The 8,760-nt window shown below is 34.4% G+C and overlaps 1 long non-coding RNA gene across 1 annotated transcript; it reads left to right on the forward strand.

The window, feature by feature from the left end:
- Nucleotides 1–2,551: 2,551 nt before the first annotated feature.
- LOC149166592 (uncharacterized) lies at nt 2,552–3,398 on the forward strand. Its single transcript, XR_016260446.1, has 2 exons — nt 2,552–2,582; nt 2,765–3,398. It is a non-coding gene; the product is annotated as an uncharacterized LOC149166592 (long non-coding RNA).
- The last annotated feature ends 5,362 nt before the right edge of the window (nt 3,399–8,760 follow it).

Here is an 8,760-nt window from a genome sequence, read left to right on the forward strand (position 1 = left end):
ATTCCCTCTGCAACGGCTTCGTTCGCATAAGCAGCCACTTTTCATGGGATAATTTTTATTGAAGCCGCAAGTCCCGAACGTCATAACTGAAGATTGTTGCAGTAATCGAAATGCAAGACCAAAATTTTTGGTAGCCGTCACTCCTCTCCTCCAAGCGGCCATTTTTTTCAAAAGGAAGCCGAGTTGAAGGAAGGGTTCCAGGGTACATCGATCTGCATTTCATCTTTTCAAAGTAGCCGCTAGGGTTTAGGCCCTTGATCTCATTTCAGAATTAAATTTTGCAAGGGTTCAGCCTTGCAAAATCTCTTCAACAAAATCTGACCTGGACTCGGTTTGCATAATTGTAGACACATATTTGACTCGAATTCTGGTGCTTGAGCGAAAATCTTTAAGAGATTTAAAGCATAGAAATTTTGCAAATAAATTTTCAAGGGTTTCATTCTATGACCTTAATTGATTTGCAAGCTTCCACTCATTCATTACAAGGTCTTATCGTCCTGCCCCTGGATTTGACCGTTGAGAGTGCTCTCCTAGGCCCAGCCGTATGTCCTAAAGGCCTCATACAGCCTAGCCACAGGGATTATGTTTATTGTTTCTAATCTCATTTACTCCAGGACTAATATCTCTTTGCTTGCAGGGTTTCTTTCAGCTTGTTGGAGTGTTTCACTAGTAAATTTTATGGAGATTTACCTCTTGTGCATTTCATTTTGATGCATACTGTTTCACAAGAGGTAGATCTTATTATTTATTTATTTTTTATCGTAATCTTCCAACAGGGCTATATAAAATCACATCTGAAACATATAATAATTAAAAACCCTAACATTGAAAATTAACCAAGAAGGGGTTTGAAACATTAATCACAGTGTTGAATGCTCTAAGCTTTGTATTTCTTACCTAGATGTGGGTCCTATTCACTGTTGTAAAATGCTTCCTGTGGTCTGGTACGTAATTTGCATTCAATTTTTATGACGGTCACATTTTTTTTAAAGGCCATACTGAGATCTGAATTTACTAGGCAATGGCATTGTAAAAAACTAGCCACAGGGATTATGTTTATTGTTTCTAATCTCATTTACTCCAGGACTAATATCTCTTTGCTTGCAGGGTTTCTTTCAGCTTGTTGGAGTGTTTCACTAGTAAATTTATTGGAGATTTACCTCTTCTGCATTTCATTTTGATGCATACTATTTCACAAGAGGTAGATCTTATTATTTATTTATTTTTTATCGTAATCTTCCAACAGGGCTATATAAAATCACATCTGAAACATATAATAATTAAAAACCCTAACATTGAAAATTAACCAAGAAGGGGTTTGAAACATTAATCACAGTGTTGAATGCTCTAAGCTTTGTATTTCTTACCTAGATGTGGGTCCTATTCACTGTTGTAAAATGCTTCCTGTGGTCTGGTACGTAATTTGCATTCAATTTTTATGACGGTCACATTTTTTTTAAAGGCCATACTGAGATCTGAATTTACTAGGCAATGGCATTGTAAAAAAATATGTTATTCACACATGCTTCTACATTGAGTTTTTCATTTGGTTAGTTTGTTTCATAAATAGTTGAATGTCATAAGCATATAATTATCTTCAGGTCTGATTTACTTTTTATAAGATATGAAAACCTTTGAGCTAAAATATTCCCTTAACAATTCAATTACACAAGTTATTGTGGGCTAAGAGTTTTCAGGCATGACAGTGAGCTGATCTGAAGCATCATTCTGACAATTTCATAATAACCACCATTGGACTCTTGCATGAGCTTTCCTTGTTGGGTCTCTTATTGTTTGGCATCTCTTTGGTTTTGATGACTGTTATGGTCATTTTATGCTGCCCCTTACAACTCATTGATTGCATCCTTGCATCCATAAGTGTTTGCTGCTCGCACTTTTATGAAGTGCTCTCATGTAAGCCAAAGGAAATAAAAAGAAAGTTTCTAGCACTGATTTATTTAATGTTGTCCCAAAGTAATCGTTCAAGTCATCAAAATTCAAGTGGCCTATAAAGGGCCCTCAGCAAATCTAAACATCCTAGGTATTGGCGTTTCTTGTATCTAAGTGTACATTGGCATTTATCTCATACTGTTGAATGGCCCCTATTACTCTAGGATGGGTAACATTAAATCTTGAAATAAAATTCCTATCTGTTATGAGAGCACTAACAAATTTGCCTATTGTAGGTTGCCTAAGGCATGGACAAATTTATTGCATAAGATAAGCATTCATAAATTGACTTGCTTTATGAATTGGTTGACTATCATAAGCATGCCAAAGTTTGAGATCATAACAGTAATGTCATCACACTCTAGAAGCACTTAACTTTAATGTAAGGAATATCTTGTTCAACATCTTGTTTCACATTACGACTTTCGTGATTCTCAATCTTTTTTTATGATGAATATTTGATTAATATGCTTGACATTATACATTTTCGAAAATCTTCCCTTCATGGGTTAACATGATATACAAATTGAGGCTTGAAATTGTGTGAGATTGGAGAATGCATTGCACTCATGCAAATCTCCCTTTATGGATTTTGTGATGACAAGTACTGGGACATGCACATTTCCACAAAGGTATATACTAAGGAACCACATTCCTCCTCCTATCTTTTGTTCATTTTTCTGTTCTACAATAAGTACTTTTTCAAGTTTTCATACAGAATTGAGAATCAAGATTTACTGGATTTTTGATATATTTTATGTTATATCTCAGCTTATAGTTTTGTAGCATTGTGATTTTTCCAAATTACTTGCAGCAGTAGCAGTTCATCACTTCTTAATACAAGCATACCTGCATCTGGTGGCTTGGGTGGTACTAGTATTCCACCAACATCGGGCAATAATGGTGATGCAACATCCATATTCTTCTGTGTTCCTGTTTTCTTTGCTTTGTTTTCTTTGATTGTATCTATGATGGTCGGAAAACAGCTTTAGATGATATCGATCTCTATTGGGTGAATTGAGGAGAAACATCAAGATGTTTTAGTTGGAATAGCTAGTGTAGACAGAGAGCTAGAGGATGTACAGGAAAAACTCTCCAGAGTTCGATCCCATTTGTCCCAACATTTTTTTTGATGTAATGGGGGGAACGCTAGGAGAGACTTTGAAAATGGGTACACCAGTGCAGTTCAGGTAATTCTTTCACTTTGTAGGAAAGAGAGGTTAAATATAGTTGGTATGCAGGTTTCACTGGGACAAATTGGTTCCACATTTTTTAGTTCACTATCAAGTAAAAGCTTTACAAGAGCAAAAAATTGTCCATTTTCTGCAGCGTCCTGATTTCATGCTATACTCCTTAGTTTTCGGAATTAAGAATTTAATTAACAAACTTTGGCAGCAGAATAGCTCTGCAGTTGTCCTACCTCAGGAGTGTCTGAGGTGTGAGCACTATGTGGCAACAGCTACTTATTTCAGTTGCATCTTCCTGTGTGTTGGAACATTGTTGGTAGAAGCAAAAATGCTAGCAGCAGCCAGTTCTGAAGACCTAAATGCCTGTATCAATTAAAATCCAATAAATGATATAGTGTAGCAGATTTCTTCTAGGAGCTTCTTGGTATTCAAGCAAACAAAGTATATCATTATCACTGTTATTAAAATCCATCTTGTATTCAAAGCCATGCTCATCTTCTTGGGTCTGGATGTTGTTGTTTGGATGGATCAATCATCAAACAGTGTAATTGACAACTATGGAGACGTGGGCCTTGATAATAAAACTGTTTTAAAAGAATGGTATCTCATTCTCATCTTCTTGCTAACCTTCATTCAAATATTTATTTTAGCTTTTTTTTGCATTTTCCTGTGCGTTAGTAATAACTCCTCCTCCAACAACAATCACACCAACAACCCCTACTACCCCAATCACAACCCCTACCACCCCAACAGTTACCCCTTACACCCCTCCCTCAACACCTACCACAACAACACCGACAACCAGCTCAAGCCAAAGTTGGTGTGTAACAAAGCCTGGTACCCCTGATTCAAGCTTGCAGGTTGCTCTGGACTATGCTTGTGGTCTTGGAGGTGCAGACTGTACAACAATTCAATAAAGTGGCACGTGCTATAACCCAGATACTGTTTTTTTTCATGCTTGCTATGCTTTTGACAGCTACTACAAGAAGAATGGCATGGCCCCTGGTACTTGTGACTTTGCTGGCAATGCAATTGTGACTACTCAAGATCCAAGTAAGCTATATGCCCTTATGCGAAGTTTGTTTTTTGTCCCCTGTTTTTCTTTTCATTGAATTTCTCATTTTATATGGATTCCTATGGTCCTGTGGTGACGATAAACGTTTTATCCATTTTTACATAGTTTGTTGTCTGCTTGTTTTGTTTCACTGCGTCAACTTCTTGGATACCTTCCACTGAGTCTCAATACCTCTTGCAGAAGCTACAGTTTATGTGCATTTTGTATGATTCTTCCTCATGATCACGCTCTTCAAATATGATCTAATAGCTTTTTAACAGAGAATGGGAGATTAATGGTGCCTCAATACCAATTGGTGTTGTTCAAAACAAATTGTTATATACTATTGTTAAATTGGGTCTATATTTATTTCAGAATTAATGAAGTTTGTTCTTGAAGATGTTTAGATGTTTGTTCTTGGTGGTTTATGTACATTGCAAACACAGCCGGTATTTAGCCATCTCCATTCCCTCTTAGGGGTTTATTGCACATCTCACGCTCTGTATCTCTGTGTTTTCTCGAATAGATGAATATATAATAAAGAAATAAGAGAATCACAAGTCTGATTGTTGACATTTTTTATTATTACCAAATCTTACATTAGTATTCTGCGTTAAACATAGATGTTTGTGTGAGGTCCTGGGCCTCAAATATACTTGACGAAGATGACACAGGCTGGGTTTTTAACTTTTGTTTCCTCTACAGTGCAAGATATTCAAGAGGGCAGTCTTTAATCAAATGGCTTGTCATTTGCTACAATTGCAAACACAGTTGGTATTTAGCCATAGGAATTCTCACTGAGGGTGTTGTTGCACATGTCATGTGCTGTACATCTTTGTGTTTTGAACTTGTTATCAGCCATTAATAGTTATATTCACAAATTGATGAATGTAAAGAAATACAAGAAACACGACTCTGGTTGTTGACTTTTCTTTCTTTATACACCAAGCCATAGATTTGTATTGAATATAAATGTTTGTCTAAATGGATGCTTTCATGGGTTGCATATAGGTACAAGATGGCAGAGGATTGCGTAGATGATGACGATGTTTCCAGCAGGCAAAACGTTTTTAAACTAATTCCCCTCTCTTTAGGGTCGGTAAACAGCCAGAGAAAATAATCTGAATTGTATTCCATGCTTAAGACTACTTTAAGAACAGAGATTTGTGTTTTATTTTCGTGTCAACCCTTTCTTTAATATATATCTATATGTGCCCTCTTCCAGGAAGCAATGTTTTAACTTTTTCCCAATTATTAGTAATGAAATTAGTTTTGTGAGTTTAAAAAAAATTATGTTCTGGACTTGCATGTTTTGTAATGTTATGTTGTTTAATTTGAAAGATGGAATTTTCTCTGAAGCTTAGAGTCTTCATGCTTTGGCTTGATAAACGTGACAAAAATTGTTCGCAAAATCTTTTTAGATTATTGTCTGAAACTTACACTCTTCATGTTTTGGCACGATGAAAGTGACAACAAGTTTTTCTAGATTGCAGCATGCAAAAGCACATCTGAATGAAAGGGTTCTGCTAGAAGGAAAAAACAAAATTTCATTGAGAGTTTAAGAAAAACTTGATTCCCTTGAGTGTAGTTGGCAACCTTTATTGGATGTTGAGAGTTTTCCCACAGAAACTGGGATAACAGGGAAATTGGGAAAGAGACCACAGCTTCTTCAACAATCTCCCATCCACCAACCCTCTGATAAATCCAGTGCTCTCATATATATGTGTGTGTGTGTTGTGCCATACATGAACTCTTAAGAAATTTCAAAAGCCTTCACCTAATGCAATCCTCCAGGTTTTTCAAGACACCAAAGAAAACTACTTACGATCAGTTTCTTAAACATGGAAATTTTACAACACACTGCTTCCAAAACAGCCATCCAAAAGGTCATTACTATAATAGCTTGATTAGAAATAGATTGAATGAGAAGGTCCAGATGGGGTATTCAATCATCTCCATCCATCTGTTCTGCATCCTCAGTGCTTACTTGGACAATATATCAGCCTTCATATTTATCCCTTGCAGACATGCTGAAAAGATAATGACATGGAATTTTTCCTTGCTTCTCTGATTCCGTCCAATGATGGGCCAGCTGCAAATTTTCCTGATTGAAATTTCCATTTGACCTCTCTGCAATGTGTTCGGAATCTCTTATCACCTAAAGACAATTTAAACCTTTCTCTATTGCTATATTCAGAATCTACCAAAAAGCATAAAGTTCTGCTCTGTTGTTTGATCCATCTCCTACAGCTCTGCTTTGAAACTGATCTCGTAATTGTCTCTTAAAGTAATGCCTCATGATCCACAATAGCTGGGATTACCTTGACAAGCCTCGTTGAAATAACTCCACACTATTGTTATATATATATATATCTGGGGATCTTAGTATTATTTGTTTCTTTTCCTTTAAAGGTGGCTGTGTCCCTTAATATGCATATCTATTCTTGTGTCAAACTTGATTAGTAATAACATCTTTGTTTTGAATTCTTTTCATTTCTTGCTAGCCAAATAGCTCAAGTCACTGTACAAGGACAGTCTGATGCCCACATGCAGTTAATACAGAATGTATTTTGAAAACTAGGATTTAGCTTTGTAGTGCTTGAATCATCATTTCATGTTGGTTTTCATTTGTTAGTAGCCAGATCATTTCTCTTACAATATGATTGTAATATCTTTTGTTTCTCTTCTGTGGGAAATTTTGTACAGGAGTTCAAACAATGTATATAAATAGAAAGATGCAGAAAATGACAGTCAAATTTTGTACTCAGAATTATGACAAGAAAGCCCCTGCTGGGTTTGTGAGGAAAGAGAGCTTCAACACCAGTTCTGTCTCCAACCGCCAAGATGATCAGTACGCTACTAACACCAGTTCTGTCTCCAACCGCCAAGATGATCAGTACGCTACTAACATGTTTAGTGAAGAATTTCTGCTATTCTCTTGTAATCTATAGGCCCCCAAAGCTCCTCATAGATGAGAATATTTGCAGGATGTTAATATTGTTGTAAGTTTGTAGTAGTTGTGGAATGACTTACTTTTGTGCTGCTTCTCATCTTCAACAACAATAGTTTCTGTGGTGAATAAGCAGAATCCATGTCCAATCTTGTGAAGCAGCTCTCCACTGTGATATCGTTCTTTGTAATGTCTCTGATAAATCCTTTAGACTTTTATTTCATTCTGTAATATGATGGGATTCACTCTACAAGATTAGGGGATTCACTCTACAGAGTCCATGTCATACCTTCTGAATCAGCTCTCCACTTATCCTAATTTTCTCTGTAATGGCCCTAATAAATCCTATATAATGAGATTTCATTTTGTAATATCATGGGATATGAAATTTCTCAGTTTTACTTGTAATAGGATGGGGTTTCATTCTGTAATATCACAGGATTTCCTTCTGCAATATTTGCTACTAAATTTTACAATTCCAAATTAATAATCCTATCCAATATTTGCTACTAAATTTTACAATTCCAAATTAATAATCCTATCGGCCTCTCTTTGTACCTTTTGGGACAATTGCTAGTTTACTTCATTTCGGGTCATTCCATACCAATCTTTATGTTAGACATAAATTATAGTAACGTGGATAAGTATTTTTATTTTATTTTTTTTTGGAAAGAATAAGGTAAAAAGAATGGGAATTTCAGTGTCTGAATTATATTTTTGATAGCGGAAATAGATTCAACACCATAAAAAATCTTTGGGGCATCCAAAATGTTGAAATTTAACAATTTCCATGATTTTCACAAATTTGAAAACTGGTTAGACTAATGGTATATATTTTAAAGAAATTTAAATATGAAACAACTTAATTATGAAAATTATGTTATTTAATTTAGTCTTACTTTATATTTTCCTTTAATCAATGTGTATTTACTAAATATATATTACTTAGTGTTATTTACTATTTGTTTTTCCATTTTTGAGCCTAAAGGCTAATTCTACAGCCCATTATGATGTGTGAGCGTGTCCTTTATCAAAGTTGAAATTTTGCTAAAGTGGGCCAAAATAAAAAAAATCTAAAAATCTAAAAAAAAAGTTTTCAAATAACTATACAAAACATTTAAATAATGTCTGCTCAACAAAAAAGAAATTGGGTCCCTCTCTGCTCATGTTAGATCCGTATTTAAGATGGACTACAACTGATTATGAGGGAATATGTAAGTTTGTCGTCCTTCCTTTCCCCTTTAAAAATAAAAGTAAAAAAATAAAAATTGTGTTCTAAATAGAAAAATAATATCAGCTATAATAAAAAATAAATAAATAATATGTTGTAAATTAATTAGAAGTAAAAAAATGGATGAGTAGGATGTTTAAATCTTATACTTTTCAAAACTATTTCAACAAGAAATTTAAATAAACTATTTGAATATCTATGTTAACTAATTTATGTCGATATCAATTTCATATATATCTATATATATAAAATAATTGTTAAAATAAAATATTTTAATGTTACATATAAAAAATATTCAATGTGGGTTATCAATAAAATATTTTAATATGAATTAATATTCATATATACTTAAAAATATATTAATAATAAAAAACCATTTTAATTTGTC

This window comes from Pinus tabuliformis, chromosome 5_1, assembly GCF_031772625.1.
Source record: "Pinus tabuliformis cultivar Carrire ecotype Pingquan chromosome 5_1, CPIR1, whole genome shotgun sequence".
In the NCBI taxonomy this organism is placed as follows: Eukaryota; Viridiplantae; Streptophyta; class Pinopsida; order Pinales; family Pinaceae; genus Pinus; species Pinus tabuliformis.